General features: G+C 46.3%; 3 non-coding genes across 3 annotated transcripts; all 3 read right to left on the reverse strand.

Annotated features, from left to right (window-relative positions):
• Nucleotides 1–5,714: 5,714 nt before the first annotated feature.
• Nucleotides 5,715–5,796, reverse strand: trnas-cga (transfer RNA serine (anticodon CGA)). Its single transcript has one exon. It is a non-coding gene; the product is annotated as a tRNA-Ser (tRNA).
• A 14,821-nt stretch (nt 5,797–20,617) lies between these two features.
• On the reverse strand, nt 20,618–20,689 carry trnag-ucc (transfer RNA glycine (anticodon UCC)). The gene has a single exon. It is a non-coding gene; the product is annotated as a tRNA-Gly (tRNA).
• A 2,662-nt stretch (nt 20,690–23,351) lies between these two features.
• trnar-ucu (transfer RNA arginine (anticodon UCU)) lies at nt 23,352–23,443 on the reverse strand. Its single transcript is given in 2 exon segments — nt 23,352–23,387; nt 23,407–23,443. It is a non-coding gene; the product is annotated as a tRNA-Arg (tRNA).
• Between the last annotated feature and the right edge of the window lie 2,537 nt (nt 23,444–25,980).

Consider the following 25,980-nt stretch of genomic DNA (forward strand, 5'->3'; position numbering starts at 1 on the left):
AGTGGGAGAGGTGGAGAATTGAAATGACAAGTGGCAGGAAACTCAAATTCATGATTGTGGATTGAACAGAGATTTATCAAAGCGGTCACAGTCTGTTATCTGACCTGTTGAAGTAGATGAGACCAAATTGTGGCAGCAAATACCGATGGGGGCGAATGGCCTCCTTCTGCACTGTAAATTCTATGATAATCTATGATACAGGAGATTAAACTGAAAAGCACAAGTGTCTCACTGGTTCACTTGGGATGAGTGTTTTGGGCCCTTGGATAATGAGGAGGGAGGCGGTAAAAAGGCAGGAGTTGCATCTCCTGCACTTGCAAAGAAAGGTGCACATAGAAAGTGAGCGGATATTGGCGGTGGAGCAGCGGTCGCGGAGGGGATTGTCCCTTCAGTCTGGTGAATGGGGAGAGCAGGGGAGGGCGTTTTTGATGATGTCATAAATGGTCCCTGGAATACGGAGACTGACGGCCTGCAAGGTGAGAACAAGCGGCACCAAATCAGTTCAGCTCGGCTTACACAGGACACAACAATGTCAGTAACGGAAAGATCTTTTGGGATAAGAGCAAATGCTTTGCAACATCGTTCACTTTTATTTCCATTTCCTACCTTAGCCGCTTTTCCTACAAATGTTGGCAGCGGTTGGATTTCCACCCGCATCCTCGGAGAGACTGAAACCTAAACCCATCTCCTCAGACCGCTCGGCCTCGCTATCCTAAAGGTTCATTGTTTCTGATACTGATGACTGGTGATTGGCATCTTGCTGTTTATCAGCTGAGTCCAGGATTTCACACTGAGGGAGAAGGAAATGATCCAATCACAGAGCTGGAACGCTGCTTCCAGTTTTCTCCCCACAGATGCGGTTTAATTCTGAGCATTTCCAGCATTTCCTGTGTTTATTATTTATGATTTTCAGCATTTGAAGTAATTTGCTTTGTGATTTGTGAACTTTCTGAGCTGAGTTCAGGGGACTCGGTTTCCAAAATATTTTTAAAAATATTTGACGGGATGTGAGTGTCGCTGAATCCGTCAACAATTATTGTCCAAAATTAATTACCCTTAAGAATTTGGCGGTGACGTGATTCTTGAGCCGCTGCAAGTCCATGTGGTGTATGTACACACACAGTGCTGTTAGGGAGGGAGTTCCGGGATTGTGAACCAGCCACAGAGATATATTTCCCAGGATGGTGTGTGTCTCGGAGTGGAACTTGCAGGTGGTCGCTGTTTCTCTGTATCTGCTCCCCTTGTGTTTCCAGGTGAGAGATCCCGCGGGGTTGGATGGACCCTCGCGGAGGAACAGTCAATGTCAGGGGTGGGATTTCAATCCTCGCCTCCAGAGGAGACTGCGACCTGAACTGCGAACTGGCCTTAGAACCGCTCGGCCATCCTGACACACGATGCACTATCAGAAACTCCCAGCGCAAATGATATCAAATCCATAACTGCAGTGACCTGGGCTAAGTTTCTGAGTCAGCACCCACACAAACATTACATAGATTACATAGAACATACAGTGCAGAAGGAGGCCATTCGGCCCATCGAGTCTGCACCGACCCACATTAATCCCTCACTTCCACCTTTTCCCCGCAACCCAATAACCCCTCCCAACCCTTATGGACACTACGGGTAATTTAGCATGGCCAATCCACCTAACCTGCACGTCTTTGGACTGTGGGAGGAAACCGGAGCACCCGGAGAAAACCCACGCACACACGGGGAGAACGTGCAAACTCCGCACAGACAGTGACCCAGCGGGGAATCGAACCTGGGGCCCTGGCGCTGTGAAGCCACAGTGCTAATCACTTGTGCTACCGTGCTGCCCTAAATTACCTACAGCCGAGAGCTCAATGACTGAAGATCGAGTTTGTCTTTCCAATGAAGATGGTTGGAGTGTGAACAATTTCCTGTCCTTCCTTTGATTTTCTCCAGGCCTGTGGGGAAGTTGCTGGGTGACAGGTACAATATTGAAGTGAGGAAAATGGAAAAGTGAATTGGTGCAATGACGCACCCTTTGTTTCTCTGCGGTTTTTATTGAGGGGAGTTTGTGTTGGTTCCCTTGGTGAGGATCACTGACTGTATGTGATTGTGGAGCAGGCAGAGGATGTGACACATGTCCGGAAGCAGCCGAGTTTGTGGATGTTGCTCCATGAATCTTCACGGCTCACAGGGTGAAAGGAGTTTTCGACGTCGAAAATGACCATGTCCGGCAGCTGGAGCTTTCCCTTGTATTTTATGGAATCTGGGAATCAGCGGATCATCAAAACACAGAAATGAAACACGTCTAGTCACAGTATTTTCTCACATGATGTTAACATCAGTTACCTCAGCGCAGCAGGTGGCTGCGTGGCCTAACAGATAAGGTGAATCTAGTGACGATATCAGAAAACTGCAGGTTCGAGTCCTGCCGCGGCCGTTTCAAACAGAAATCACATTGCTGGTTTTCCTTCCTCAGCTCAAAGTTCCGCGTTTCCGTCTAAACATTTCCCGACTTGTCTCAGAATCTATTTTCTTGCTATTTTGTTCATTCAATTGTCTCTCATCTTGGTACTCTGCTTAGATCCTAAGGAATCCACAATTTCTGTTTGATCTGGATAAACAATCGAAGCTCCATCCAGAACAAAATGTTTTGTGTCAATCGGTTCAATAAGATTCTGTGGCAGGAATTCTAATCGACTCAGGAAGATGTTTAGTAATGAGCTGAATGGACGTTTTTTGTTAACTGGTGAAAGGTTATGACACTGGATTGGGAAACCAGCGGCCCGAACTAATCTTTGGGACAGAGAATAAATCCCAACACGGCCTCTGGTGACAGTTAAATTCACTGATTTAATAAATCTGGAATTGAAAGGCATCGGAGCTGGTTAACTTTAGTCAGGTGTAAGCTGGTACCTTTTCTGATTGGTTAGATAATGCACCGCAGTCAATACTGCACTTCTTCACCAACTGCGCCCAACTGACCGCAATGTTTTTTAAAAAAACATGAATTTCTGGAATATCTGTAACTGATATTGTTACACTAACAATTTAATCAGTCGAACAGTGCGTTTAGGGAGCTGAGATTTTCGAATAGTTCAAGGGTTGGACTCCAAATCCAATGGTCTTTTTCCACGGAGATTCTACCCCTTCTCACATACAGTAAGAAGTCTTACAACACCAAATTAAAGTCCAACAGGTTTGTTTCAAATCACTAGCTCTCGGAGCGCTGCTCCTTCCCCAGCTGAATGGAGAGGTAGGTTCCAGAAACATTTATATAGACAAAGTCAAAGATGCAAGACTTTAAATGCGAGCATTTGCAGGTAATTAAGTCTTTACAGAGCCAGAGAGAGGGGTAACCCCAGGTTAAAGAGGTGTGAATTGTTTCAAGTCAGGACAGTTGGTCGGATTTCGCAAGCAAAGGCCAGATGATGTTTGGAAAGTTATCAAGGGTTGTCGAGAGAGTCCTGTATCTTTTGGGGAGTGGTCAGGATTTGTAGTTGATATACTGTTTACTGTGTGTTTATAAAATGTTAACTGGATTCATGTAATTAAAATACTTTTGTTTTAAACATACTTTAGATCTCTGTTGCATCACACCTATAAAATGGGCCCTTGTGCTCCCCATAACCAAAATGTATTTAAAGTTGTGGGTCAGGTGAACTCCGTGATATACTTTGGGGTTCTCTAAACCCTGGCCCATAATACGTGGACCGAGGTACAGTGAAAAGTATTGTTCTACATACAGTCCAGACAGATCGGTTCATACATGTAAAACATAAGACATGCATAAATACACAATGTAAATAATAATAACAGTAATAATAAATGTAAGTAATATTAGTAAACAATAACAAATCGTAAATAGAGACAAGATTGAAAAGTTGGGTTAATCGTGTCAGTAAAACGACACAAGCAACATTCAGTTTAGGGACACTCCTGGAGCCTGATGAGATCAGCAACTGATGTATTTGCATTGTGATAAGAAGTCTTACAACACTAGGTTAAAGTCCAACAGGTTTCTTTCGAATCACTAGCTTTCGGAGCGCGGCTCCTTCCTCAGGTGAATCGAAAGAAACCTGTTGGACTTAAACCTGGTGCTGTAAGACTTCTTACTGAGCCCACCCAAGTCCAACACCGGCATCCCCACATCATGGCTTACATTATGACGACTAATACAAAAACATGCAATTCGTGGCCATGAGGCGGTAGGTTCAAATCCCACCAGAGTCGGCTTTTGGGTGTCACCGTGGTTAACACTCAGGGACCCGGGGTCAATTCCAGCCTTGGGTTACAGTCTTGCACGTTCTTCCCGTGTCTGCGTGAGTTTCCTCCACTGTCCGAAGATGTCCAGTTTAGATGGATTGGCCATGTTAAATTGGCCCTTCGTGTCCAAACGTTTACGTGGGTATGGGCCGTAGGTTGGGTGCTCCTTGGGGTGATCAGTGCAGACTCGATGGGCCGAATGTCCTCCTTCTGCACAAGAAGTATTCTATGATTGCTTAAACAGGGTGAAGATGGCAGCCTCAGGACACAGAGACAAGGTAAGCTCTCAGGCCAGAGTAAGAGCCCTATGTAATGATTTATAACATTGGAAATAAACTGCATAAATACATTTATTGTGGACTGGTGCCATCTCCTGGCTGAACGGGAGGCGTTCGGCAAAGACACTTTCATTCATGAGCATTTTAAATTTGGACACTCCTCAAATACAATACACAAAATAATCTTCATTCGTGCGCTTCTTTCTTAAAATCGAGCTTCATTCTTTTTCAGTACAAATGTTTTTAGAACACATGAGTTCTCAGTTAGAAACAATAGTAAACAGCTGGGTTATCCGGGCCAGAAAAATTAGACAAGTACATTTCGGTTTACAAACTGTGTTATGGACACTCCTGGTACCTGGTGAAATTAGCACCTAGGTTACTTACAAAATGATGACTAATTAATAAAAGTGATGATTTAAGCAGGTTACAAACGGCAGCATCGGGACACAAGAACGAGTTGAGGTCTCAGGGAGCAGTAAGAGTCCTATGTAATGGTTCCGTACGGCCTGCCGAAACAGGCGCCGGAAAGTGGCTTTTCACAGTAACTTCACTGAAGCCGACTTGTGACAATAAGCGATTGTTGTTACACACAGAACATCAGAAATAAATAGCATCAATAAATGTATTGTGGACTGGTGCCATCTCCTGGCTGAACGGGAGCCGTGCGACACGGACACTTTCGGAACATTCTTAAATTGGAGTGAAATAACATAAACATTGTAAGAATGATTAAAAACAGTTTCTCAAGCAAATGCAAAGTGAAGATAAACAATAGTTGGGCCATGGTGAGTCAGCAGTGACGGTATATGGGGAGCATTGCTCCCTTCCCGGCTGTTGACAAGCCTTCAATTTGTTGCGCTGCTTTATTTAGAACTTTCAGTTCGGCTGGTCAGTTTCACAATAAGAGACATTAAAAATTCTGACATATGATAAATTCTGGCAAAAGATGTGACAAAAATAAATTTCACATTGCTTTGTGAATTTTCACAATTCTGGTTCCTGATGAAGTTAATATGAACGTTACTGAAGTGGTGATATTGTCCTGACAAATCAGAAAATTCAGAGCGAAAGCAGAATTAGAAACACAGCTTCAGGGCACAAGAAGATTCTTATGTAATGACATTTCAACAGAAAACATTGAATGATGAAAACAACACCGCATTTTTCGAACAAATGGCTCCAACATTGCCATTATTTCGCTGCGAGTAGGGTTCGAACCTACGCGGGGAAACCCCATTGGATTTCGAGCCCAACGCCTTAACCACTCGGCCATCGCAGCTTATATCTGTGCTGCCAATTCGTTCTATAGAAAGCATTGTAAAACCAGACACGCGGGATTGCAGTAATGCGATGAACGGTGTCCCAGTCATTCGATGAGTAGGGATTGAATCTGCGTGGGGAAAAAAACATTAGATTTGGCGCCACGACTTCTCAGTATTGAGAATGTTGAGATGAACGAACTGTTTTGATAACAGGAACAGAAGGTTATGTCGCTGGACTGGGAATCCAGAGGCCTGAACTCACCTTTCGTGACAAGATTTAATAAATCTAGAATTGAAATTTAGTCTCAGTAATGGCGGAGAAAGGTTCTGCTTCATACGGATCATATTTCCACAACTGGGAACACATTTACACAACAGGGAATGGTTTGACACAACCACAGTGAAGATCTGTCCCCGGCAGAGGCACGGTTCCAGGACAGAGAGAGAACAGTTAAAGAGCACAGAGCACAGTTACACAGCAGGATGCACAGTTACACAGCAGAGAGCTCAGTTAGACAGCAGAGAGCTCAGTTACACAGCAGAGAGCTCAGTTAGACAGCAGAGAGCTCAGTTAGACAGCAGAGAGCTCAGTTAAACAGCCGGGAGCACAATTACACAGCAGAGAGCACAGTTACACAGCAGAGAGCACAGTTACACGGCAGAAAGCACGGTTTCACAGCAGGGAGTACAGTTACACAGCAGGGAGCACGGTTACACAGCAGGGACCACAAAAACAGAAAACACATTTTACTAAATAGTTAGTTTTTCTATCTCAATATCTTGCTGGTTTGCTCGGCACCTATTCTGTGTGTCATTGTGTGTTAGTGTCATTGTGTGTTTATATATTAACGATCTAGATAACGGGACTGAGGAGAGAGCACGGTTACACATCAGAGGGCACAGTTACACAGCAGGGAGCACAGTTACACAGCAGAGAGCACAGTTACACAGCAGAGAGCACAGTTACACAGCAGAGTGTGCAGTTACACATCAGGGTGCACAGTTACACAGCCGAGAGTGCTGTTACACATCAGGTAGCTCAATTGCACAGCAGAAAGCACGGGTATACAGCAGAGAGCGCAGTTACACAGCAGAGAGCACGGTTACACAGCAGAGAGCACAGTTACACAGCCGAGAGCACAGTTACACAGCAGAGTGTGCAGTTACACATCAGGTAGCTCAATTGCACAGCAGAAAGCACGGTTAAACGGCAAAGACCTCAGTTACACAGCAGAGAGCTCAGTTACACAGCAGAGAGCTCAGTTACACAGCAGAGAGCACAGTTACACATCAGGGTGCACAGTTACACAGCAGAGAGTGCAGTTACACATCAGGTAGCTCAATTGCACAGCAGAAAGCACGGTTAAACGGCAAAGACCTCAGTTACACAGCAGAGAGCTCAGTTACACAGCAGAGAGCTCAGTTACACAGCAGAGAGCACAGTTACACAGCAGAGAGCACAGTTACACAGCATAAAGCACAGTTACACAGCAGAGAGCTCACTTACACAGCAGAGAGCTCTGTTACACTGCATAGAGCACAGTTACACAGCAGAGAGCACAGTTACACAGCAGAGAGCTCAGTTACACAGCAGAAAGCTCAGTTACACAGCAGAAAGCACAGTTACACAGCAGAGAGCTCAGTTACACAGCAGAAAGCACAGTTACACAGCAGAGAGCTCAGTTACACAGCAGAGAGGACAGTTAAACAGCAGAGAGCAGATTTACACAGCCGGGAGCACTGTTACACATCAGAGTTTGCAGTTACACATCAGAGAGCACGGTTACACAACGCAGAGCACAATTGCACAGCAGGATATATATTTACAAACGGGGCCTATCATTGTAAAACAGAAAACACATTTTACTAAATAGTTAGTTGTTCTATCTCAATATCTTGCTGGTTTGCTCGGCACCTATTCTGTGACTCATTGTGTGTTTGTCCTGATAGTCTCTTCCTGCTTTTCGGTGTGTCTTTCTCTGTCCTCTGTCTGTTACAGACGTGCTGATGATCCGTGTTATTGTCCTGCAAGAGTGAGCTTCACAACACGTGGGTTCTTGATTGAAGGAAAAAATGGAGGCAGTGACTAGTTATCTGGCTGGCACAGAACAGCAATTGTGGACACGGTGGAACTAAAGAGCAGAGTGGCGCAGCGGAAGCGTGCTGGGCCCATAACCCAGAGGTCGATGTATCGAAACCATCCTCTGCTGTTTTTATTCTCACTCACACCAAAAGTAAACAAGTCGCTCTTCCCCAGCACATCCACATTTTCTTTTCAGTAAATTAGAATCAAAGTGTTGCTTCCAGTGTGATCCGGAAAATTGTCCCGGGAATGAAGCAGACAGCATTACATCACTGTGAAGTTCAAAGTAACGAAATTGGAAGCTCTTCAATCGACTCTCTCGGCGGGAAACAGAGTCCTGTTGCTGTGGTGCGTGAGTTTTATTGGTGCCAACATCACATCTCCACTGATTGGAATGGGTTATGTTTTATTAACACAGTCATGGCATTTGGTAAAGATAGAACCAGGAGTGTTTCAATGTTTGAAAATCCTTTAACAGCGAGAAGAGGAAAAGTTTATATAATAACTTCCAGGAATATAACTTCAGTGTTGGGACCACAGCTGTTCTCTTTATATATTAACGATCGAGATAACGGGACTGAGGGCATTCTGGCTAAGTTTGCCGATTATACGAAGATAGGTGGAGGGGCAGGTAGTATGGAGGAGGTGGGGAGGCTGCAGAAAGATCTAGACAGTTTAGCAGAGTGGTCCAAGAAATGGCTGATGAAATTCAACGTGGGCAAGTGCGAGGTCTTGCACTTTGGAAAAAAGAATAGAGGCGTGGACTATTTTCTAAACGGTGACAAAATTCATAATTCTGAAGTGCAAAGGGACTTGGGAGTCCTAGTCCAGGATTCTCTAAAGGTAAACTTGCAAGTTGAGTCCGTAATTAAGAAAGCAAGTGCAATGTTGTCATTCATCTCAAGAGGCTTGGAATATAAAAACAGGGATGTACTTCTGAAGCTTTATAAAGCATTAGTTAGGCCCCATTTAGAATACTGTGAGCAATATTGGGCCCCACGCCTCAGGAAGGACATACTGGCACTGGAGCGGTTCCAGCGGAGATTCACACGGATGATCCCAGGAATGGTAGGCCTAACATACGATGAACGTCTGAGAATCCTGGGATTATATTCATTGGAGTTTAGGAGGTTGAGGGGAGATCTAACAGAAACTTACAAGATAATAAATGGCTTAGATAGGGTGGATGAAGGGAGTTGTTTCCATTAGCAGGGGAGACTAGGACCCGGGGGCACAGCGTTAGAATTAAAGGGAGTCACTCTAGAACAGAGATGAGGAGAAATTTATTCAGCCAGAGAGTGGTGTGTGTGTGGAATTCATTGCCACAAAGGGCGGTGGAGGCCGGGATGTTGAGTATCTTTCAGACAGAAGTTGATAAATTCTTGATTTCTCGAGGAATTAAGGGCTATGGAAAGAGAGCGGGTAAATGGAGTTGAAATCAGCCATGATTGAATGGTGGAGTGGGCTCGATGGGCCGAATGGCCTTACTTCCACTCCTATGTCTTATGGTCTTATGGTCTTATGGAATATCCCACAGAGGGGCAATCAGGATATTAAACAATATCCAATAATAAACCAGAATAAGAGCGGAGATCCCAGTTTCCACTCTCGGACGGATGTGAACAATCCATCCAGACTATTTACTACAAGAGAAGAGGAATTTTACCCGGAGTCCTCCCTCCAGCCTCTTCTTCCAGCTCTGTTTCCTCAGTGTGAAACCCACGAAATCACGCAAACGCTTCCGATCAAACCATTATTGCGATGACCGGGAATCGAAACCGTGTTAATTGCTTGTTATTCGCTGCCCAGTAGTTCTGCTCTCACCCACAAGCAATGACATCCTTTCCACGTCCACTTTGTCAAGACCATTCAAAATCTGTTGTACTTCAATCTGATCAACTGTCACACTTCACATCTCCACTGGAAACAAGTGCAGTCTGTCTCACCTTTCCTCAATAGCAAACCCGCTCAAAGACCAACAAAGAACAAAGAAAAGTACAGCACAGGAAGAGGCCCTTCGGCCCTCCAAGCGTGTGCCGACCATGCTGCCCAACTAAATTAAAATCTTCTACACTTCCTGGGTCCGTATCCCTCGATTCCCATCCTATTCATGTATTTGTCAAGATGCCCCTTAAATATCACTATCGTCCCTGCTTCCACCACCTCCTCCGGTAGCGAGTTCCAGGCACCCACTACCCTCTGTGTTAAAAATTTGCCTCGTACATCTACTCCAAACCTTGCCCCTCGCACCTTAAACCTATGCCCCCTAATAATTGACCCCTCTACAATGGGGAAAAGCCTCTGACTATCCACTCTGTCTATGCCCCTCATAGTTTTGTAGACCTCTATCAGGTCGCCCCTCAACGTCCGTCGTTCCAGTGAGAACAAACCGAGTTTATTCAAACGCTCCTCATAGCTAATGCCCTCCATAACAGGCAACATCCTGGTAAATCTCTTCTGCACCCTCTCGAAAGCCTCCACATCCTTCTGGTAGTGCGGCGACCAGAATTGAACACGATACGCCAAGTGTGGCCTAACTAAGGTTCTACACAGCTGCAACATGACTTGCCAATTCTTGTACTAAATGCCCCGGTCAATGAAGGCAAGCATGCCGTATGCCGTTCTGACTACCTTCTCCACCTGTGTTGCCCCTTTCAGTGACCTCTGGACCTGTAGACATAGATCGCTCTGACTTTCAATACTGTATATTCCCTACCTGCATTAGACCTTCCAAAATGCATTACCTCACATTTGTCCGGATTAAACTCCATCTGCCATCTCTCCGCCCAAGTCGGCAAACGGGCTAAATCCTACTGTATCCTCTGACAGACCTCGTCGCTATCTGCAATTCCCCCAACCTTTGTGTCATCTGCAAACTTGCTAATCAGACCAGTTACATTTCCCTCCAAATCATTTATACACACTACAAACAGCAAAGGTCCCAGCACTGATCCCTGCAGAACAACACTAGTCCCAGCCCTCCAATTAGAAAAGCACCCTTCCATTGCTACTCTCTGCCTTCTATGACCTAGCCAGTTCTGTATCCACCTTGCCAGCTCACCCCTGATCCGGTGTGACTTCACCTTTTATACTACTCTACCATAAGGGACCTTGTCAAAGGCCTTACTGAAGTCCATATAGACAACATCCACTGCCCTACCTGCATCAATCATCTTTGTGACCTCTTCGAAAAACTCTATCAAGTTAGTGAGACACAAAACCATGCTGCCTCTCACTAATACGTCCATTTGCTTCCAAATGGGAGTATATCCTGTCACGAAGGATTCTCTCCACCAATCGAGGAAACCTTCCTGAACCGTTTCCAACGTATTTACATCTTTCCCTAAATAAGGAAACCAAAACTGCACAGAATTAGCGAAATGTGTAGCTCCTGGAATAAAAGGGACAGTAGCAATATGGATATAAATGTGGTTGAATAATCAGAAATAGAATATAATGGTCAATAGAGACTTTTCGGACTGGAAGAAGGTTTGTAGTGTTTCACATGGGTTCCTACTGGAACATTTGCTTGCCCTGATATATAACAATTTGTAGATCATGGTGTACAGGGAACAGTTTCAAATTTGGGGATGGTACAGACTTGGAAATTTTGAAAACTGAGACGCGGACAGTCTAGAACTTCAAACAACAAAAGATGATTTTCAATCTGGAGACGTGTGAGATGATGCATTTCGGTAGGGAAGTATAGAATCACACAATTTACAGTGCAGAAGGTGGCCATTCGGACGATAGAATCTGCACCGGTTTTTCAAAGAGCACCCCCATGAAGCCCACACCTCCACCCTATCCCCACATCCCAGCAACCCCATCTAACCTAAGTGCAATTTAGCATGGCCGATCCACCTAATCTGCACATCTTTGGAGTGTGGGAGGAAACCGGAGCTCCCAGCCGAAACCCACGGAGAACACCAAGCGGGAATCGAACCTGAGACCCGACGCTGTGAAGCCATAGTGCTAACCACTATGCTACCGTGCTGCCCCTCAACTATTTATGGGATGAAGGAGCAGACAGAGCTGGGTGTGTATGTGGATAGATCATTGAAGGTGGACAGGTGGAGAGAGCAGGTAATAAAGCAAATCTTATGCTTATTTACGAATGGAAAAGAGAACAAGAGCAAGGAGGTTATGCTGAATCTGTACAAGGCACCAGTTAGACATCAGATGGAATATTTTGCACAGCTCTGGGAGCCACAATATTGGAAGGCTGTGGACGTATTGGGCAGCGTGCAGAAGAGGTTTACAGGATTGATTCCATTTAGGAGGCTAGATTGGAGATATTGGGAACGTTCTCCTTGGAGAGCATAAGGCAGAGAGGAGATATGATGGAGATGTTCAAAATCAGGAGGGGGCTAGGCGGAGTAACTAGAGAGAAACAGTTCCCCCGAGTAAAAAGAGCAAGAATGAGAGGGCACAGATTTCCGTTGATTTGCAAAGGAAGCAGCTGTGATGTTTGAAAAAGAAGCACTTTTGCACAACGAGTGCTTCGGGTCTGGAATGCACTGAGGAGTGAATCTTCTTGCACCATTCTCTATACCGATATTCCTAATCCTCTGTCTGATAATCGATTTAAATCACGACACCAGCTTTGGGCAGGAGTTTGGCACCATGAAAACTTGCGGCTTCAGAAACTCCAAACCAGACGCCAGCTTCATCTGGGGCACTGCTGGCAGATTTTGTCTTTCCAGAACCGGCCGCCCAGCCGTGAAATCAAGTTCATCAGAAGATCTCATTACACTGTAAGACGGAGGAGCAGAAGTGGCCCATTCGGCCAATCGTGTCTGCTCCACCATTCAAAGAGGTTATGTCTGAACTGATATAATCCTCAAACCCAGTATCCCGCCTTATCCCCATAATCCTTGCTTTCCTTGACTGATTAAAAATCTGTCTCAAGGGCAGCACGGTGGTTCAGTAGTTTATACAGCTGCCTCACGGCACCGAAGGGCCATGTTCGATCCCAGCTCTGGGTCACTATCTGCGTCGAGTTTGCATATTCTCCCTGTGTTTGGGTGCGTTTCGCTCCCACAACCAAAAGATGTGCAGGGTCGGTGGATTGGTTGCAAAATTGCCCCTTAGTTGGAAAAAATGTTTGGGTACTCTAAATTTTAAAAAAATCTGTCTGTGGCAGCCTTCAACAAATTAACTGACCCACTGCTTAACCACTTCCTTACCTTGCAGGTCAGCTGTTCGGGAGAGAGGGAACCGGGACCTTGGAAACAGCGCGGGAGTTTCAAAAAGCGCGGGAGCTGCGAGGCAGAGGGGACAGTTTAAAAGGGCGCGCCGTGGGTGAGGTAAGTACTGCTTAACCACTTCCTTACCTTGCAGGTCAGCTGTTCGGGAGAGAGAGGGAGCCGGGACCTTGGAAACAGCGTGGGAGTTACAAAAAGCGCGGGAGCTGCGAGGCAGAGGGGCAGTTTAAAAGGACGCGCCGTGGGTGAGGTAAGTACTGCTTAACCACTTCCTTACCTTGCAGGTCAGCTGTTCGGGAGAGAGAGGGAGCCGGGACCTTGGAAACAGCGCGGGAGTTTCAAAAAGCGCGGGAGCTGCGAGGCAGAGGGGACAGTTTAAAAGGGCGCGCTGTGGGTGAGGTAAGTACTGCTTAACCACTTCCTTCCCTTGCAGGTCAGCTGTTCGGGAGGGAGAGGGAGCCGGGACCTTGGAAACAGCGCGGGAGTTTAAAAAGCGCGGGAGCTGCGAGGCAGAGGGGCAGTTTAAAAGGGCGCGCCGTGGGTGAGGTAAGTACTGCTTAACCACTTCCTTACCTTGCAGGTCAGCTGTTCGGGAGAGAGAGGGAGCCGGGACCTTGGAAACAGCGCGGGAGTTTCAAAAAGCGCGGGAGCTGCGAGGCAGAGGGGACAGTTTAAAAGGGCGCGCTGTGGGTGAGGTAAGTACTGCTTAACCACTTCCTTCCCTTGCAGGTCAGCTGTTCGTGAGGGAGAGGGAGCCGGGACCTTGGAAACAGCGCGGGAGTTTAAAAAGCGCGGGAGCTGCGAGGCAGAGGGGACAGTTTAAAAGGGCGCGCTGTGGGTGAGGTAAGTACTGCTTAACCACTTCCTTCCCTTGCAGGTCAGCTGTTCGGGAGGGAGAGGGAGCCGGGACCTTGGAAACAGCGCGGGAGTTTAAAAAGCGCGGGAGCTGCGAGGCAGAGGGGACAGTTTAAAAGGGCGCGCCGTGGGTGAGGTAAGTACTGCTTAACCACTTCCTTACCTTGCAGGTCAGCTGTTCGGGAGGGAGAGGGAGCCGGGACCTTGGAAACAGCGCGGGAGTTTCAAAAAGCGCGGGAGCTGCGAGGCAGAGTGGACAGTTTAGAAGGGCGCGCCGTGGGTGAGGTAAGTACTGCTTAACCACTTCCTTACCATGCAGGTCAGCTGTTCGGGAGAGAGAGGGAGCCGGGACCTTGGAAACAGCGCGGGAGTTTCAAAAAGCGAGGGAGCTGCGAGGCAGAGGGGACAGTTTAAAAGGGCGTGCCGTGGGTGAGGTAAGTACTGCTTAACCACTTCCTTACCTTGCAGGTCAGCTGTTCGGGAGAGAGGTCAGTTTTGGGAGCAGGCCTATTAGCTGACTGTAAATCAGGAAGGATACAAAGGGTGTGGCTGAAGTGCCTATAGCAACGGAGTGCTGAAGGCAAACAGAGTGTATCTGAGTTTGGGTAAGGCTAAGTTCGGGTAAGAGGGGAGTGACAAAAAAAAAAAAAAAATCAAATTAATTCAGTAAATTAATTAACTAGTTAAGGGAATTTGGTGCTCACCCGAAGGAGGTGCAGAGAAGCAGAGCTGTGAGGGAGTCTCTGGAGCAATTACATCACAGCCAGCAGGTAAGTGATTGGCTTGTAACTGGTAAGTGATTTCTCTCTCTTTGACTTTCTCTTAGCTGTGTAGTGTAGTTGAAATTTAACTTCAGGTTTAAGTCATGGCAGGAGAGCTCAGACCCGTGTCATGCTCCTCTTGTGAGATGTGGCAAGTCAGGGACCCTTCTGGTGTCCCTGACTCCTTCATCTGCAAGAAGTGTGTCCAACTGCAGCTCCTGTTTGACCGCTTGACGGCTCTGGAGCTGCGGATGGACTCACTTTGGAGCATCCGCGATGCTGAGGAAGTTGTGGAAAGCACATTCAGTGAGTTGGTCACACCGCAGATTAAAATTACTGAGGCAGATAGGGAAAGGGTGACCAACAGACAGAGGGAGAGTAGGAAGGCAGTGCAGGGATGCCCTGCGGTCATCTCCCTCCAAAACAGATTTACCGTTTTGGAAACTGTTGGGGGAGATGGCTCACCAGGGGAAGGTGGCAGCTGCCAGGTTCATGGCACCGTGGCTGGCTCTGCTGCACAGAAGGACTGGAAAAAGAGTGGCAGAGCTATAGTGATAGGGGATTCAATTGTAAGGGGAATAGGCAGGCGTTTCTGCGGACGCAAACGAGAATCCAGGTTGGTATGTTGCCTCCCTGGTGCAAAGGTCAAGGATGTCTCGGAGCGGCTGCAGGGCATTCTGGAGGGGGAGGGTGAACAGCCAGCTGTCGTGGTGCATATAGGCACCAACGATATAGGTAAAAAACGGGATGAGGTCCTACAAGCTGAATTTAGGGAGTTAGGAGTTAAACTAAAAAGTAGGACCTCAAAGGTAGTAATCTCAGGATTGCTACCAGTGCCACGTGATAGTCAGAGTAGGAATGACAGGATAGCTAGGATGAATACGTGGCTTGAGAGATGGTGCAAGAGGGAGGGTTTCAAATTCCTGGGACATTGGGACCGATTCTGGGGGAGGTGGGACCTGTACAAATCGGACAGTCTGCATCTGGGTGGGACTGGAACCAATGTTCTCGGGGGGGTGTTTGCTAGTGCAGTTGGGGAGGGTTTAAACTAATGTGCCAGGGGGATGGGAACCGATGTAGGAAGTCAGTGGGGACAGAAACAAAAGGCAGGAAGGGAGAGTGTGTAAAGCATGACCAGAGAAAGCAGGGCAGAGAGCAAGGAAGGTCTACATTAAACTGCATTTATTTCAATGCAAGGGGCCTGACGGGCAAAGCGGATGAACTCAGGGCATGGACGGGCACATGGGACTGGGATATTATAGCTATGACTGAAACATGGCTAAGGGAGGGGCAGGACTGGCAGCTCAATGTTCCGGGGTACAGATGCTATAGAAAGGATAGAACAGGAGGTAAGAGAGGAGTGGGAGTGACGTTTTTGATTAGGGAGAACATCACGGCAGTACTTAGAGGGGATATATCCGAGGGTTCGCCCACTGAGTCTATATGGGTGGAACTGAAAAATAAGAAGGGAGAGATCACCTTGGTAGGACTGTCCTACAGGCCCCCAAATAGTCAGTAGGAAATTGAGGAGCAAATATGTAAGGAGATTACAGATAGCTGCAAGAATAATAGGGTGGTAGTAGTAGGGGACTTTAACTTTCCCAACATTGGCTGGGACAGCCATAGCATTCGGGGCTTGGATGGAGGGAAATTTGTTGAGTGTATTCAGGAGGAATTTCTCATTCAGTATGTGGATGGACCGACTAGAGAGGGGGCAAAACTTGACCTCGTCTTGGGAAATAAGGAAGGGCAAGTGACAGAAGTGCTAGTGAGGGATCACTTTGGGACAAGTGACCATAATTCCATTAGTTTTAAGATAGCTATGGAGAATGATAGGTCTGGCCCAAGAGTTAAAATTCTTAATTGGGGCAAGGCCAATTTTGATGGTATCAGGCAGGAACTTGCAGAGGTAGATTGGGGGAGACTGTTGGCAGGCAAAGGGACGGCTGGTGAATGGGAGGCTTTTAAAAATGTGTTAACCAGGGTGCAGGGTACGCACATTCCCTTTAGAGTGAAGGGCAAGGCTGGTAGAAGTAGGGAACCCTGGATGACTCGAGATATTGAGACTCTGGTCAAAAAGAAGAAGGAGGCATATGACGTACATAAGCAACTGGGATCAAGTGGATCCCTTGAAGAGTATAGAGATTGTCGAAATAGAGTTAAGAGGGAAATCAGGAGGGCAAAAAGGGGACATGAAATTGCTTTGGCAAATAATGCAAGGGCGAATCCAAAGAGATTCTACAGATACATAAAGGGGAAAAGAGTAACTAGGGACAGAGTAGGGCCTCTTCCGGATCAACAAGGACATCTATGTGCAGAGCCACAAGAGTTGGGTGAGATCCTGAATTAATATTTCTCATCGGTATTCACGGTGGAGAAAGGCATGGATGTTATGGAAACTAAGGGAAATAAATAGTGATGTCTTGAGAAGTGTGCATATTACAGAGGAGGAGGTGCTGGAAGTCTTAAAGCGCATCAAGGTAGATAAATCCCCGGGACCTGATGAAATGTATCCCAGGATGTTGTCGGAGGCTAGGGAGGAAATTGCGGGTCCCCTAACAGAGATATTTGAATCATCGGCAGCCACAGGTGACGTGCCTGAAGATTGGAGAGTGGCGAATGTTGTGCCCTTGTTTAAGAAGGGCAGCAGGGAAAAGCCTGGGAACTACAGACCGGTGAGCCTAACGTCTGTAGTAGGTAAGTTGCGAGAAGGTATTCTGAGAGACAGGATCTACAAGCATTTAGAGAGGCAAGGACTGATTCGGGGCAGTCAGCGTGGCTTTGTGCGTGGAAAATCATGTCTCACAAATTTGATTGAGTTTTTTGAGGGGGTGACCAAGAAGGTAGATGAGGGCAGTGCAGTAGACGTTGTCTACATGGACTTTAGCAAAGCCTTTGACAAGGTACCGCATGGTAGGTTGTTGCAGAAGGTTAAAGCTCACGGGATCCAGGGTGAGGTTGCCAATTGGATTCAAAATTGGCTGGACGACAGAAGGCAGAGGGTGGTTGTAGAGGGTTGTTTTTCAAACTGGAGGCCTGTGACCAGTGGTGTGCCTCAGGGATCGGTGCTGGGTCCACTGTTATTTGTGATTTATATTAATGATTTGGATGAGAATTTAGGAGGCATGGTTAGTAAGTTTGCAGATGACACCAAGATTGGTGGCACAGTGGATAGTGAAGAAGGTTATCTAGGATTGCAACGGGATCTTGATCAATTAGGCCAGTGGGCCGACGAATGGCAGATGGAGTTTAATTTAGATAAATGTGAGGTGATGCATTTTGGCAGATCGAATCAGGCCAGGACCTACTCAGTTAATGGTATGGCGTTGGGGAGAGTTATAGAACAAAGAGATCTAGGAGTACAGGTTCATAGCTCCTTGAAGGTGGAGTCGCAGGTGGACAGGGTGGTGAAGAAGGCATTCGGCATGCTTGGTTTCATTGGTCAGAACATTGAATATAGGAGTTGGGACGTCTTGTTGAAGTTGTACAAGACATTGGTACGGCCACACTTGGAATACTGTGTGCAGTTCTGGTCACCCTATTATAGAAAGGATATTATTAAACTAGAAAGAGTGCAGAAAAGATTTACTAGGATGTTGCCGGGACTTGATGGTTTGAGTTATAAGGAGAGGCTGGATAGACTGGGACTTTTTTCCCTGGAGCGTAGGAGGCTTAGGGGTGATCTTATAGAGGTCTATAAAATAATGAGGGGCATAGATAAGGTAGATAGTCAACATCTTTTCCCAAAGGTAGGGGAGTCTAAAACTAGAGGGCATAGGTTTAAGGTGAGAGGGGAGAGATTCAGAAGGGCCCAGAGGGGCAATTTCTTCACTCAGATGGTAGTGAGTGTCTGGAATGGGCTGCCAGAGGTAGTAGTAGAGGCGGGTACAATTGTGTCTTTCAAAAAGCATTTAGATAGTTACATGGGTAAGATGGGTATAGAGGGTTATGGGCCAAGTGCGGGCAACTGGGACTAGCTTAATGGTAAAAACTGGGCGGCATGGACTGGTTGGGCCGAAGGGCCTGTTTCCATGCTGTAAACGTCTATTATTCTATGATTCACCCTCTACAGCCATATTCGGTTCATACAAACATTTCTACAGATGCTCTATACTCCTAGAGAAGAAACTACTCCTCATTTCTGGTTGAAATGGGCGGCCAGTTACTCTGAGATTATTCCTTCTGGTCCTAGACCCTCCCACATGGTGAACCAGCTTCTCAGCATTTATCCTGTCAAGACCCTCCCCCCTGGGGGAAAAAGAGGGATGTGGGCTAAATGCGGGCAAATGGGACTAGCTTCGTGATAGAAACTGGGCGGCATGGTCAAGCTGGGCCGAAGGGTCAGTGTGCATGCTGAAACATCTATGGCTGTAACCATCTTCCTGAGGACATTAGAATTCCCTCCACAGAATTGTATTGAACCGATTGATACATAATATTTTATTCAATTCTTTATCCAAATCAATCAGATATTGTAGATTCATTCGGGGGTAAACGAAAGACTAAGATGAGAGAGGAGGGAAAACTGGATTGTCAGCACAAGTTCCACCGGATTTCTGTATAAAACGACCGCGGAAGGACTCGAACCTGCATTCGTCTGATATCATCAATAGATGATAGTATGTTTCTGGAACATACCTCTTCATTCACCTGAGGAAGGAGCAGCGCTCCGAAAGCTAGTGACATCGAAACAAACCTGTTCGACTTTAACCTGGTGTTGTAAGACTTCTTACTGTGCTCACCCCAGTCCAACGCCGGCATCTCCACATCATCAATAGAACCACCGAAGTCAGACGCCTTATCCATTAGGCCACGCGGCCACCGGCTGTAACATCTGAGCTGATGTTTAGCCCACGTGAAAAAATACTGCGATTATTTGTGTTTCATTTCTGTTTTTTGATGATCCGCTCTTTCCCAGATCCCAGAAAATACAAGGGAAAGCTCCAGCTGCCGGACATGGTCATTTTCAAAGTGGAAAAGCCCTTCACCCTGTGAGCTGTGAAGATTCATGGAGGCTCGGGGACTCTCAGGTCGGCCAGGGCTCTTTATCCGCCTCCATTCACAGGAAAAGTGACTTCAGTTTCCGGAATGACATCCACTCTCTCTGAAACCCCCAAACTGAAATTCAGACTCACCGTGAAGGTGAAGACTGCGGACTGCGGTTCCCGCTCCTGCTGTTTAATACAGATCACGATAACTGTGTACAGTGAGCAGAAAGAAATTGCTGTTGTTTGTCAACTGTCATTCTGCTACAACAGGACGACTTTGAATCTCCTGATATTTGAGAAATTTGCTCAAGCGGGTAAATACGAAATATATTACCTGCATCGTGCTTTTGAATGGAGTCATTTCGAGAACATTCCCACACAGAGAGAAATTCCTGCAACCGGCTGCAGAAAAATTCCGTGCGCCTGATGTGATTTCAACGCAACCTTCTGACCTGGAGTCAGGCGCGCTCCCGTTGCGCCGCAAGCGCAAATGAACTCAGAGATTATTTTTATTTATTTACACTTTGACTGTGTTCTGTACATCAGCAACTGTGCGAAACAAACTCAAGGAAGTTAGATTGAGGGTTATGAAAGGGCCCTGAAGTAAAGCAGCTGTACCACGTGGTTAAGGTGATGCACAATAATCCATTGTGCTCTGTACACGTGGCTTCAAATCCCATCCTGGTCTGTAACGTGTCTGTTGTGTCTCTGTTTGGTCCACTTCATGAGGGTGAAGTGAAAAAGCTGCGGCTTTTAGCTGTTGTTTGACGGCTTGTGGGTGAATAGTGGAACACTGTCCATATTGAAACCATATTAAAAATGATGAGAAAGTTACTTATTTCACTCCACTCCCTAATTGCGCCTACATTCTGAGTTAGAAACTGTTTCTCTTTCTCGGTTTGAAACACACGAAGTCGCGCAAAAGTTCGCTTCCAAATTACTACTGCAATGGCCGGGAATCGAGCCCGGGTCAACTGCTTGGAAGGCAGCTATGCTCACCACTATACCACCAACGCTCACTGACGAAATCTCTGCGTAGCTTATTTCCCTCCAATTTAAAATGCTCCTGAATGAATGTATCCGTGTCGCACTGCTACCGTTCAGCCACCAGATGGCACGAGTCCACCATAAATGTATTTCTCCAATTTAATTCTGATGTTCTGTGTGTCATCACATAGGACACTTGCTCTGGCCTGAGACCTTACCTTGTCCTTGTGTCCGGATGCTGCCGCTTTCACCATGTTTAAATTATCACATAGCCCCTCCAGTGCAAGAGGAGGCTCATCGAGTCGGCTTGGCCCAATCCCCACTTCACCGGTTTATCACATCAGTGTGTCAGCGTGGCCGGAAGAGAAAATGCTGGAAAATCTCAGTAGGTCCGGCAGCATCTGTAGGGAGAGAAAAGACCTAACCTTTCGAGTCCAATGACCCTTTGTCAAAGCCGAGTCATTGGTCTCGAAACGTTAACTCTTTTCTCTCCCTACAGATGCTGCTCGACTTGCTGAGATTTTCCAGCACTTTCTCTTTCGTTTCAGATTCCAGCATCCGCAGGAATTTGCTGTTACCCATGTTTTTCCCAGTGTGGCCGAGTGTTCAGGTCGCAGACTTTTCTGAAGGCGTGTGTTCGAATCCCACCCCTAATATTGACTTTTCCTCCGTGAGGCTCCATCCAAACCCGCGGGACCTCTCACCTGGAAACACAAGGGGAGCAGATACAGAGAAACAGCGACCACCTGCAAGTTCCACTCCGAGACACATACCATCCTGGGAAATATATCACCCTTTCTGTGGCTGGTTCACAATCCCGGAACTCCCTCCCTAACAGCACTGTGTGTGTACATACACCACATGGACTTGCAGTGGCTCAAGATTCACGTCACCGCCAAATTCTTAAGGGTAATTAATATTGGACAATAAATGTTGACGGATTCAGCGACACCCACATCCCGTCAAATAACTTTTAAAATATTTTGGAAACCGAGTCCCCTGAACTCAGCTCAGAATGTTCACAAATCACAAAGCAAATTACTTCAAATGCTGAAAATCATAAATAATAAACACAGGAAATGCTGGAAACGCTCAGAAATGAAACAGCATCTGTGGGGAGAAAACTGGAAGCAGCGTTCCAGCTCTGTGATTGGATCATTTCCTTCTCTCTCAATGTGAAATCCTGGACTCAGCTGATAAACAGCAAGATGCCAATCACCAGTCATCAGTATCAGAAACAATGAACCTTTAGGATAGCGAGGCCGAGCGGTCTGAGGAGATGGGTTTAGGTTTCAGTCTCTTCGAGGATGCGGGTGGAAGTCCAACCGCTGCCAACATTTGTAGGAAAAGCGGCTAAGCTGGGAAATGGAAATAAAAGTGAACGATGTTGCAAAACTCTTGCTCTTATCCCAAAAGATCTTTCCGTTACTGACATTGTTGTGTCCTGTGTAAGTCGAGCTGAACTGATTTGGTGCCGCTTGTTCTCACCTTGCAGCCCGTCAGTCTCCGTATTCCAGGGACCATTTATGACATCATCAAAAACACCCTCCCCTGCTCTCCCCATTCACCAGACTGAAGGGACAATCCCCTCCACCGCCAATATCCGCTCACTTTCTATCTGCAACTTTCTTTGCAAGTGCAGGAGATGCAACTCCTGCCTTTTTACCTCCTGCCTCCTCATTATCCAAGGGCCCAAAACACTCATCCCAAGTGAACCAGTGAGACACTTGTGCTTTTCAGTTTAAGCTCCTGTATTTGCTGCCACAATTTGGTCTCATCGACTTCAACAGGCCAAATAACAGTCTGTGACCGCTTTGAGAAATCTCTGTCAATCCACAATCCTGACTCTGAGTTTCCTGCCACTTGTCATTTCAATTCTCCACCTGCCCACTCTCACCTTTCTGTCCTTGGTCATCCGTGTTCCAATATAGATTAACGGAAACTCGAGTAAAACCACCTCAACATTTAAGTAGCCTCCCACAGAATTCCGTCCTCAACATCGAGCTCAGTAATTTTAGATTATAAAATCTCTCTCCATTTTGTTTGGAGTGTGTCTTGCCCGTCCGTTTGTTTGTCTTTTGCTTCTAATTGCATTCATTCATTTTGCACTTGGACGGCGGAGAGACAGCTGGAGATTTTTCTAGAATGAATTGTAGAGCTCAAGGCTCAGACAGCTGAAGACGCGGCCACCATTGATGGAACAATGAAAAGTGCAAATGAGCAAGAGGACAAGGAAAGAGAAAGGTCTGGGAATGGAATGGAATCGAAACTCCAGTCTGGTAAGTGAGAAATCTCCCCCTGAACCACTAATGTTCACACGGCCGCTCATTCCATGTGTCCAGTCGGAAACCTGTCTGAAGGCTTATGCAGTCTGACAGAGCGCCTGTGATAATCCTCCACTGTCTGATCTAAAGCTGCAACATGAGCTGTTCATTACAGCTGAAATAAACGAGTTGGTGTGAGCATTCAGTGTCGATTCACATCATCCTTGTTTGGAGCTGCCTGTGAGGAACAAACTGCCCGCGGGTATATTTGTCTGAGGAGGGAACAGACTGACTGACAAATATTTTTTGCTCAGATGGGAAAGCGGAGAGTGACTGGAGTCACTTTTCAGAGGGAAGTTCGGGACGGCAGTTACACTGATCTCGGAACATTGATAAACCTGTTACTGATTTCTTCAAACCGAAAATCCGACTCGGATGGGATTCGAACCCACAACCTTTGAATGTTTCATCACGTCAGCGACTAGAAGTCCAACGCGCTATCCGTTGCGCCACAGAGCCACACCTGCAACGCTTTCTCATCCCCATATGAGGATTTCTGTAGTTGTCCAACAGGCAGTTCAAAAGTTCAGTAATTCGCACAGTGACGACATTTCAAAACTACTTCATTGCCTGGAAATGTTTTGGGCCGCCCTATGGTTGTAAAAAAGCGCGACAGAAATTCTACTAAAACTCCGGAAGGACACAGCCAGTTTGGTCCAATGGGAGGACATGTAGCAGACAAGGAATGAAGTGATTTATTTTTGTAGGAAGAACAGAAGAGAACAATATAAAATAAAGTGTCGATTTCCAAGAAAGAGCGCAGGAACAGCGGGACATGTATACAAATCATTGAAGGTGACAGGGCAGGCTGTAAGAGTCGTTTATAAATCAAACAGTGTCATGACTTTATTAATAGCGGCACAGAGTACAAGATGACAGAGGGGTCATCTCTCCCTTTTCAGCTCCTGACTGCAGAGGCTTTTCTTGTGAAACCGTTTGTTGGAAAACCTCTTTCCCTGGAGGGAGGCGGGAGTTTGGAACTCGCTGCCTGAAAGGCTGGTGGAGCAGAGACCCTCATAATATCTAAGAAGTGTTTAGATGGGCAATTGCGATCCCAGGGTACACGAGGCGATGTTCCAAGTACTGGGGAATGGGATGAGAATGGTTCGGTGGTTGTTTTTGACCGGCACAGATGCGATGGGCTGAAGGGCCATTTCTCTGCTGTCTGATTCGATGACTTTATGAATGAAATGCAACATGTGTTTGCAGCTGTCTATGTTTATATCCTGTTGTATTCACAGGAACAAACAAACTGGGCTGGTCGTTGAGCACCTCGAGACTGTTCTGCCCTACATTTAGATTGAGTAAGGGCTCCGTGTACTTTAACTCCAGCACCCTGACAGGATTTCAGAAACCCTCCACAAACGGCAGTCCTATTGATTAATAAAGGTCCCAGAGATGGATAATCAGTGAAAATCACAGCCAGAGAGACCTGCAATAACCCTCAGTGCAGGAAAGGCAACTCATTGTCCTTTGGCCCAACAGGAAAATACTGCGGATGCTGCAAATCTGGAACAAAGACAGAAAATGCTGCAAATATTCAGCTGATCCGGCAGCTTCTGTGGAGAGAGGATCAGGTCGTTCCAATAAAAGGTCAGGATCTGAAATGTTAACTATTTCTCTTGTCAGTGATACCACGGAACCGTAAAATATTTCAAGCATTCCGGTTTGTTCAGCTAAACATCCTCACACTCTGTAGCTTAGATCAATCCCAGCAGAGTGTCACTGCGTTTGACCTGATCTGTGTGATTGAACACTTCCTCCATAAAGTCACAGAGTCATAGATGTTTACAGCATGGAAACAGGTCCTTCGGCCCAGCTTGTCCATGGTGCCCAGTTTCTATCACCATGTTAGTCCCACTTGCCCATATTTGATCCATGTCCCTCTATATCCACCCTGCCCAGGTAAATATCTCATTGTATTTTACAGGAAAACATTGTACCGATTCTACACTGCCTCTGGCAGCCCATTTCGGATGCTCACCGCCATCCGCGTGAAAGCAAATCCTCTCTGGTCTCTTTGGCATCTCTCCCCTCTCACCTTAAACCTATGCCCTTTAGGCTCCTCTACCTTTGGGAAAATATGTTGACTATCTGCCTGATCTATGCTCCTCATTGTTTTATAGACCTCTATCAGTTCACCTCGAAGCCTCCGACGCTCCAGGGGAAAAATCCAAGCCTGTCCAGTCTCTCCTTATAACCCAGAGGACCAAGTCCTGGTAGCATCCTCGTAAATCTCTTCGGGACTCTTTCTAGTTTACCAATATACTTCCCATAATAGGGTGACTAGAACTGAACATAGTATTTCGTGTGTGCTCTTACCAATGTATTGTACAGCGTCAATATTCAATATCCTGACCAATAAAACCGAGCCTGCTGAATGGCTTCTTCACCACCCTGCCCACCTGCGACTTTACCTACAAGGCGCTCCGAACTTGTACCCCTAGATCTCGTTGTTCTGTAATTCTCCACAAAGAATACAACAGCGCAAAATCTGTCTTTCTTCCAGAATTGCAGGTTTAAATTGTCCTTCACTTTCCAGTGGATAATTTACAGACATTTTAACACAAGGACTGAATTCAGTCCAATGGTAAATGCTTTCGACTAGAAATCAGCTGGATTTTTCCCTTTGACTTCAGTCCTGCTCCCAGAGAATCTGTTCAGTAGTTAAAATAATGTTTTCTTTTGAATCCTTTATTTCCACCGAATGTTGACGCTGAAATTCCTCACAGTTCTCTCCATTGTTATCTACTCTGCAGGTATTGACTGCACCGTCTATTTGAGACATGCTGACAGGGCTATGATAGAGGCTTTCTTTTAGGTTTTAGGCCTCTTTTGGTCATTAAACAAAAACCGGATATCTGCAGAGGAACTCGGAATACCAAACCTCTCTTCCCAGGATGAACTTAGTCAGGGGACAAAATGTTGTTTGAATACAGAATAATAGGTTTGAGGATTTGGGGTGAGATTCCTGGAGTTTTGGGAAGAGAGCGATG

Source organism: Scyliorhinus torazame, chromosome 24 (assembly GCF_047496885.1).
Source record: "Scyliorhinus torazame isolate Kashiwa2021f chromosome 24, sScyTor2.1, whole genome shotgun sequence".
Taxonomy (NCBI): domain Eukaryota; kingdom Metazoa; phylum Chordata; class Chondrichthyes; order Carcharhiniformes; family Scyliorhinidae; genus Scyliorhinus; species Scyliorhinus torazame.